Source organism: Leptidea sinapis, chromosome Z, assembly GCF_905404315.1.
Source record: "Leptidea sinapis chromosome Z, ilLepSina1.1, whole genome shotgun sequence".
In the NCBI taxonomy this organism is placed as follows: Eukaryota; Metazoa; Arthropoda; class Insecta; order Lepidoptera; family Pieridae; genus Leptidea; species Leptidea sinapis.
The window spans coordinates 138,375-148,535 of NC_066312.1; the positions used below are offsets into that span (position 1 = coordinate 138,375).

At 37.3% G+C, this 10,161-nt stretch overlaps 1 protein-coding gene across 1 annotated transcript in view; it reads right to left on the minus strand.

Annotated features, from left to right (window-relative positions):
- The window catches only part of LOC126978747 (pleckstrin homology domain-containing family G member 6-like), a 72,530-nt gene extending 65,451 nt beyond the window's left edge, over positions 1–7,079 (minus strand). The window contains exon 1 of the mRNA XM_050827795.1: positions 7,045–7,079. The gene's annotated coding sequence lies outside the window, so the exon portion shown is untranslated. The remainder of the gene's footprint in view (positions 1–7,044) is intronic.
- Positions 7,080–10,161: the final 3,082 nt, after the last annotated feature.

Sequence of the window (10,161 nt, forward strand, 5' to 3'; positions counted from 1 at the left end):
GGACAACCAAGTTAATTTTCCTTAATAATAGAGGACTGTCTATGTTTGTTATGACTGACCAGTTTGTGTAAAAAGACAAAGGTCTGAAACTTTCCTACGCTGTACAAGAGGCATCATATCAAAATGCACAAGTGTAGATTCGTAGAAGTCTAACTGACGACAAAGATAACTTAAATATGAGAGATAATATAAAAATTTGGACTGTACCTATTCTAACCTCTAATATGAACTGGCTTTTTGCAAATGTACTCAATATGCTCTCTAAAATCTAATTTTGTGTCAACCATGACGCCTAAATTTTGCATTATAACTTCTGTTAGTGGACACACATTTATGAAGTAAGTTTGTGAATTTTTTGGTTCCGAGAAAAGTTAAAATAAAAACATTTTCAGAAATTTAAGACAATTCTATTACACACACCAATCGCAGTTCCAATCAAGATCATTTTGTAGTATGTTCGTATCTTCTGTAGATTGAACTAAATTGAACTCGATATTTTTTTAAGTCATCTGCAAACATTTGAAAGGAGACAATTTGTTTTGGGCCCACTGGATATGGTGATGTTTAACAATCGTATCATGCTAGTAAAATTGTAAATAATTTATTATTGTCAACAGGACACATTTTATTGTAAAATCTAACTGGAATCATGAAATTATAATAAAAACACTTGATACATTTTATTATTACATTTCTGGTATGGTTATTTTTAAGACTTTGGAGAAGAAAATATGCGCGATGATACTGAAGAACAACAATTTGCTGATTATTTACTAAACTGAGGCCATTGACCTAAACACTATTACTTTTGTATCTTAATTTTGGTAAAAAAAAATATTATTATATACTTTATTACAACTTAATCTTATTTCCTATATTTATAATTATAACATAGTTCTTAAAAACAAAATTATCAATTTAAATATAAAAATAGAGTTAGGTAACTTCCGAATGATACTTGTTACCGTTCCCAAAATAGCTACCTTCTATCCTGTAGGTATCTGACCCTTAATCTAGTTATTAAGTGAGAGCCTCTCGAGATTATGGTCGAGGCTCTTTGCTATAAGACCATTTATGGAAACGACTATCGGTAAAATTAATGTTGAATCTACATCCTATATGATAGTAACCTCGTGTGCTAGGTCTAGATACTTCAGACAATGTGTCTATCTCAACTTTCACGAGGCTATCATCACACAGAACGGTAATATCTCTAACCGATCTACCAACCAATGTCGGGCTTATTAGCAATGATAGTTCTGTCCGTGATGATAGATCGATCTTAGTAGAGTTGGCGCGGTTGTATTCGATAACTGGCTCCGAAGTATACGTGTACTACGGGACAAAGACGGAAGAGCAAGTTACTGATGAGTTCCACTGGCAAGAAGAGAACAACCGGAAATAATATGCGATGGACCCACCAGGATGATGACACGCTCGACATATGTCTATTGTGCCATCCTTCGTGATGTATTTCCGGTAGTTATTCGTCTTGATAACTTCATCAACAATTGCACAGGAAAATCCTTCAGTTTCCCAAAATATCGTAGATCGCAGCCAGGACACAGACGAAATGAAGTCTACATCAGGCCGGTAGAAAGCCCGATAAAACCGTGATGCTCTTTTCCCCTACATACATTCAAGCCATTTTGAGTACTGAGTATCACCGATTTTCGCCAGTTCTCTTTAGATAAATAGAGCGGAGTAAGTCAATTATCTACTGCCACAATATCAAATCAAATCAAATCAAAATCAATTTATTCACGTAGGTCACGGCAATGCCACTTATGAATGTCAGAAAAATAAAATATTTATTTTATTGAATCTGCTACTTCGTAAAGGGTTGAGGTAATGAGAAGAAGTAGCAAGAAACTCATTGCCACTCTTTTATATCAAGATTTACATTTAAGTACATCGATTTACAAATCGTTTCAAACTACAATATAATATGTTAAATGTAAAATGATGCAACAGACACATTCAAACGTCAAATAGTCAATGTCTTACACGAGTACGTCAAAAAAGTAAATGTAAATTAATACAAAGATTATTGAGTACAGTAGCTGCATCATCCACATAGACCATAAATAAATAAAGGTATTCTGTGAGCATTTTATAAGCGATTATAACTAAATAAATATTTATATATCCATACACACAATAAATTTTTAAAATCTGAATCCGAGTCTCCGGCACCAGGATCATCCTGCCACCGCAAGCAGCGCCCGTTCACGACCATGACGCATGGGCCAGCCATCGCCTCCCTCGACCATATTTTAGGGAAGGGAACGACCCGTCCCACGTCGCCGCCACAAGCAGTGACATTTAAGCGAGCATGATGAAAACTGTCACAGGAACTCAACCATATAACAAAAAAGAAGAATGTTCATCTAAAATATATTCAACAAAAATCACTGAACACCTCTACTTATCATTTGACCATTTTGCTTTTAGTATAAATTATTCATTTTTCAAAAATTATTCATAATTATAAATATCTCGATGCATTGCCCATTCTTTACGTAGGCAATATTCCCTGAGATAATATAGCTCACGATTATGCAGGTTTTTGGCACTTAGAAACCCGCGGCCTCCACATTTCCGTGGGATGTATAATCTCACCAGAGAAGAGTTTGGATGGTGCATCCGGTATGTTGTCAGTAGTATACGGACCATTCTATCTCGGGCGTCAAGCTCGGTCTGAGTCCACTTTAGTATGCCGAGTGTATATTAACTGAGTGTATATTAATAGGTGCATTTCCCAGCTGTTCAAAGCACGTACATTATTTCGACCAGATTCAAATAATTACTCAAATTTAAATATTTTTATTCAAAATAGGATTCAAAATCACTTATTGAACGTCAAAAACTACCACCCATTCAAAATAGACTGCCTCAGAGCTGAGATGTACGGGCGCAAGAAACTCAGCGAGATGTTTTTCATAAAAATATGTATTACAATTTCACTTCGCGTTATTTCCAGTCTGTGGTATTAATATTATTAAGAATATCGTTTATGTTACAATAACCTTTAAGAGACAAACGTTAAAAACATCTAAATCTAAGCCTATACGCCAATCCTTCAATATGGGTGCCCCCATTTGGAATCAAGAGTTATTCCAAGAAATATAGCAGATTCCAATGGTTTTACCACCTCTCCGTTGAATAAAATATTCGCATCTACATTTTTGACATTTTTAAATTTTAATATGTTTAGTTTTATGACTATTTAACTATAGGTTATTGGCGCTAAGTTTGCTTGTTTACTTCGTCATAAAAAACTTAGTTTCTTTTCACTTTAAAACTTTAGTTCACCGTTTAAAGAATACGTTACCGTCACCACCCGTTTAATGTCCCTATCTAAAAAGCCCAGACATTCTGGCATACCAAGGTATTTGTAGGTTTCAGTATCATTGACCGATTTGAGAAATAATGACTGAGAGTTGTATAATATTCGCTATTTATAACCCTGCCTCTGAGTACACGTATGACCATACACATTTTATTATTATTAATTCTTGTATATGTACATAATCCATACGTTTAAGAATTTTGCGTATATTCATTATAACTATCACGTTTAATTCTATGACAGTAACAATTGGATTACAGTGGCCATAATAAGCAACGAAACTTTTATATTGTATGACGTATGTCATTTACACCACTTGATTCGGTGGAAAATATAGTTAGCGCGATTTAAAATACCAGTATTAACTGTTTATTGATGAGGTAGTTTGTGTTGTTACACTTTTAAATAATACTGAACAATTTGAAACTATTTTTTTTAAACCATTTTAAAGCCTTTAAGTTGTACGTAGGTCACACTAAAATTATTGCGTAACTTAAAAAAACAACATGTTATACCCGAAATATTATATTTATTGCTTTTCAAAATACTCTCCTTTACATCTTAAACATTTTTTCATACGATCGAAGCTTTTTTTAAAACAGGAGGACCACAGATCTGAAGACATGTTTTCTACTGGCTGATTGAACGCTATCAATACCTTTTCGGAATTGGTAAAAGGGACACCTCTCATTAAATCTTTGATTTTGGAGAAAATACAAAAATCACAGGGTGCTAGGTCGGGGCTATGTGCTGAATGGGTGAGGAATTGTCCTTTTTTGGAAGCTAAAAATGACTTAGTTTTGTTGGCCGTGTGTGAAGAAGCGTAGTCATGATGTTGGAAAACGCGACTTTTTGGTCGTCTTTCGCGAACTTTTTTTAACTCCCTGGGTAAACATATGATAGAATACCACTCGGCATTAACACTCTTTTGATGTTCAAGTGGAATTGTGCAGATGGGACCCGTAGCTGAGAGAAAAATTGCGTGCGTACAAAGTACCCATGTCAGAAGTGAAGATTCTTTGGAAAACAAATTTTTAAATCTCTTCTATATCAATTATCCTAATCTTTTCTCTAGACCAAATGTTTTTTGTGGATATTACAAATTATTAGATGTTTTACTTACTCGCGGCCACGCGCAAAACCTACACAATACAACGCTAGTAGGGAAGATGTTCTACTTTATCGCGGCCGCGTGCTACACCTGCACGATACAACGCTAGGAGGGAAGATGTTCTACTTACTCGCGGCGGTGCGCTAAACCTGCACGATACACAGCTATTGGGGAAGATGTTCTACGTTTTCGCTGCCGCGCGCTATACCTGCATGATACAACGCATATAGCGAAGTTGTTCTACTTACTAGCGGTGCCATGTGCTTTATGCAAAGTTCGCTATTTCTCACTCTTACTCAATCGGTCTCAATCTGCCTATCCCTCTTCTTGGATAAAATTGTCCCACATTTTCGTGACACTTTATTGGCACATATAGATACAAAATTTAAAAAATAATCCCGAATTCGTTCTCTGCACCCTCGTGAACCTCGAATTCGATATCCATATTGTTGAAATCATAAATTTGCGCAGCGGCCCTTACCGTCATGCACCCAGTTTCACTTCAAAAAAGCGATCATTTTTTACCAACGTTTCTCGCCTGCCTCACTTTTGTTGGCCTGTTCTTATTTTCAAACAGCCATTCACAAGATTGCTGTTATTTTTTCGGGTTCAAAACAATAAATCAACATTCCGTCTCCCGTGACAATGTCATAAACAGCATTAGAATGTCCGTGGTCGTATTTCATTAGGATCTGTTAGCACCATTCCACGGGAGCCCGCTTCTGCTCCACTGTCAGTTCACGAGGGATCCAACGTCAAGAAAGTTTCCGTACTTTCAATCCTTCGTGTAAAATTTTCTGAATTTGGCTCATACCAATCCCCAATAGTCCTCGAATTGTCTCCTAGGTAATCCTCGGGTTTTCTTCAATTAGCTGCTTAACAGTAGCAACATTATTTTCGTTGACGGCAGTTGAAGGTCGCCCTTCACGGAATTCGTCATGTAAAGAAGCCCAACCTCTCTCAAATTCAGCAAACCATCGCCTCACGGTGCTTAAGCATGATGCTTCTCTCCTCTTCTCTTCTCTCTCTTCTCCGATTTTGAAGACGAGCGGCACAGTCTTGCGGAGAGAGAAGTCTTTAAAATCATAAAAAAATCACCGCTCTGAAATCTTTTCGACTTTATTCCATTTACGTTGCGTACGTAGAATTTTGATTTGTGATGAATAGCAATTGACAAATGATTTCCCGCCAATTCTTTATTTTTATTACTAAGAAGTTTGCAATGTTTCATAAAATGTAACATTAAAAATTGAAATAGTTATGATTAGCTAGAACTACAAAACTTTTAGTGTGCCCTATGTAATTCTTAAAAATTGTGTAAATTATTTTCTTTTCTGAGGGAAGTATAGCGTTACATAACGAAGCGGTTTACCCACAAGGAGTTATCACTTCAAAAATAAATAAAATAAATTATTGATGGCAGAAACAGAGTGCACACACAGGAAAGTATATTGAGATTTCAATATGAAGTATAGACGTCCCCTATAGCCCAGTGGTTAGTGACCCTGCCTGCGTGAGTTAGAGGTCCCGGGTTCGAATGACGGTAGGTGCAATCATTTATATAATGAATATGAATGTTTGTTTCCGAGTCATGGATGTATGGATGTATGCTTAAGTAAGTATATTGTATTAAATATATCGTTGTCTTGTATCCATAGTGCAGGCTATGCTTAGTTTGGGGCGAGATAATTTATGTAAGAGAGTTTCAGTATTATTATTACAGTATAATAAATAAGAAAATAGTCAGGAAATTGGCTTAGAAAAGAATGGGTTCCTAAAAAAATATTTTTTGAATTGCAAATAAATTTTTCTAATCTTCCGAATTATTTTTGGGGTTATACATTATAAGCACATTGTTTAGGAATTAAATCTAAGGGCTGAAAAACAATAACGAAATAAAAAAGGGTTAAAATGGAATAACAGAGAGAAACAAATTGAAAAAGGCACGCGTAAATACAAATGGAAGTTGATTTGTATTTTGACATCTTACAATAACATAGATGTTACCAAATAATATATTTTTTAATTAATACTGTTATTATTATCACTGCATGTAACGTGTACTTGTATATCTAAGAATTGCAATGTGCAACGATATTATATATTTTGCTACTACATCCAATGAATAGGTATAGGCTGTATGAAAACACGCCCAATCATTATAAAACAAAAGCTATTCACATTATCCTTTAATTTAAAACATTGTCACTTAACTATATTATAACAAATATATAGATTATTATGAACAGGTTCAAATTGATTGGCAGTACTGATTCCTCACATTCAATTATGTCGTCTTATTGTAGTTTGTATTGTAAAATATCGTTGTGTTACTCATTTTATATGTAAAAGAAGCCATCTTTTTTGATATTTTAGTATTTTGATAAAAGTAGAAAAAAATAGTTTTTTTTAGATAAACGTAAATTTCCGGGCGATTTGATAGCTTAAAATGGCCATTCCCATTTTTTGAGATAAATATAATCATTTATCTGTTACCTCGATGATGAGTACAATTAAATATTTTAAATATCGATTTTCGAAACATTTGATTGTCGCTAGTGCCGCCACACCAATGCCTCACCTGCTTCCGGCGCCGCCGCCGCCCACTCCCTGAGTCGCGCGAGCTGCTCCGGCAGGGCGGGTCGCTCGTAGCCTGGCAGCGGGGGGATGCCTCCATCATCAAACTGGGCCAGCACGTGTTCTATCTCCAGCTTGGCCTGCAACATGTCGCGGCGTCACCAGCTGCACATGACCACCTGCACGGTCTGCTGCCCTCGCTGGACACGTACACCGTCCCGACCTTGGTAGTGAATACCAACACATCACCTATATTATATTACACACTATGTGAAGGTACCGAATACCGAAGGATATTATATGTAGTACAAAATCATAAACAGCGTGAGCGAGCGAGGGCCAGTCACGGTGTGGTGACGTACTCCAGGCATTGCTCCAGGAAGCCTGCAGCCTGAGCTAAAGCACACGCAACACCGCAGCAGTTCGTGGCAGCTGTGCACGGCACTCACCGCTCACCATGTGATGTGCTTCAGCGATCACTTGAAATAAGCTCACTAAGATTTAAATAAATAATCATTATCACTAGGTATATGGCCTATTGGCTACCAGACTATTTTGCGCCCCTTTTTCCCACCAATAAACCAATAAACCACTAAGAAACGGACACGTGCGACGTCAAAACACATCCACATGTGACTGGATGATTGCGCTCTGACGTGACTTCATAGAGACAAGAAACTCTATCATTGGAACCGATGTTAAGTATTGCAGTGCTGTGCTACCCTTGATGTATATGCACCCAATTTGATTTTGCTATAGGCCATACAGACAGTACTATGGCTATATGTACTGTCTGTATGGCCTGTCTGGCAGGCCCTGTCTTCAGGCAAGATCTCAGAAGCTAGCGCTATGCTTGGCGAGGATCTTAGGGGAATATTATCGAAGAGCGGAGTTATGACTTAAGTGTATCCTCGGTGGGCCAGGGGGTCAAATAAGTGTTTTTATTACTAAACCATTTACTACATTCCAAAAAGTGTCATCAGGTGTTTTTTCTCCCCCGGGAGCAGCTCTTATCAACGTCACAATCAAAGGACTAAGTGAAAATTCGTTTCGAGAATCGTCAACAACTAGGAGGAGTGAGATCTCGCAGGAAGGTTAACGTGCTCGATGCTGGCTGGGAGCTGAGTGGACCCGACCCGCCACACGTGGGTCTACATCGATCTGAGCCGAAGCCACCAATGGCGCTCCACGTGGTCCCCACACTGCAAGTGTTTGTTCGCGAGAGTACTTCACTCATCACAAGGCACTACTGTGGCTCACTGCGCGCTGTCTATAACTGATTACTACATTGGTGGCCAGCAGATGTGTTGCGGTGGACATGAGACAGGTTACATAACACATCTACTGAGTCACCACTAACCACATTGATCACATCTGGGACCGGTTTCACCACTAATTCTAACCCAACTGTTCGAGACTCATGTTATTGTTTATACTATTTAGATGTTTGAGTGTCTTGTAAACTTGACTGAACTTTAACGTTTCAAACGGTAACAATGTAAGGTTCGTGTAAATAAGACATTAGTTTGGCGCGGTGAGCTGTGACCTGTGGTACGATGGCGGTTATCGCAGTCAGCGTACTTGGCGTTGGGCAGTTTATTTTACAATATAAATTAAATGGAAAGTGTACGCGCTTTTTTTGAAGATACCCTTGTCGTATCCTCCCGGAAATACCGTACATGGAAGTTCATTCCACAACTTTGTGGTTCGTGGAAGAAAGCTCCTTGAAACCGCACTGTGATGGACCGCCACACAGTCAGATAGTGGGGATGACATCTTATCCTAATATCAGTTTAAGTGAATGTCGATTGCCGGCCGGCCGGCTAATAGAAGTACACTAGTGGTCGCGCGGCGTTCAACAGGGACATGCGGCACATACACAGAGCGGCGGAGGGGCGCCTGCCCGACCACTCATTGTTGCTGTTTATATAGTGACAGGCGGACAGACATCTGTGATAGAAAAATGAATGTTGTCATGTTACGTTTCACCACAAGTACCGGCACCCGCTACCAGTGAACAACTGCGATATAGTGACGACGACAGCGTCTGGTGAAACTTAACGTTATTACGAAACTAACTTGAAGCTCGTTTGATTGTCTTTAATTATTGATATTAAAAAAACCGAACGTCTCTGTGATTGCTGTGGTTCCATACAATAATCGCTTCAAATCAAATCGACTTCCGACACCGAGAAGCGACCAAATCAGTTCGTCTCTCTAATAATAAATATAAACATTATGATAAAAATCTAAACTATACTAAAAAACATTAAGAATAGAAAATATTATATCATCTCAATTAACATAACATTAATTATTATGATGTTAGTTGTTCGTATGATTATAGTAACGTTCAAAGTCTCGATACTCCACACAATTTTATAATAAGGTATAGCGTCCGCTCGCGATTTAATTATCGTAACTTTTTGTTTGTCTGTCCAATTGGAATGAAATATAATATAAGGTGTCCCGACAATGGAAAAAAATGATGTTCGGGAATTATTTAGTCTAAAACAATCGGAAGTGTGTAATCGAAGTTAATGAGTTTAAAAATGAAATAAAAACGTATATCTGGATGATTTTATTTTATGTGGTAATAAAAAATGATAAAGATTAATATGGTATTTGTGTAAACAGCTTTTACATTAACGCTTTATAATAGTCAATTTTTAAGGTATTAAAATGGAAATAGTACCTATGTTATCCTTAAGGGATAGACATAATATGCCATCTTGGACTTTTTAGTAGATCTATATTAGATACATATTTCTACCATACATTATATTTTATAATATCTCAAAGGGTTATTTAGACAGCATTTTCGTTGAAAGTTCCCAGGCTGCTATTTTTTTCTAACACCTCCAATAAATATCGTTATTGTATACAAAAACTTAACAAATTATAAACCTTCCACGAGAACCGCGCTATGCAGTCGTGAAATTAGCATGAAAATCAGTGAAGTTGTTTTTGAGTTTATCACCAACAGACAGACAGATGCGGCGGAGGCTTATATTTTATAATATTTCGTGATGTAACTGGTAGTTTAAACCACGGTAACCCACTCCACACTTACGGAGGACTTCAGCAATATCAGGAACTGTTGAATCTATTACTTTACTCT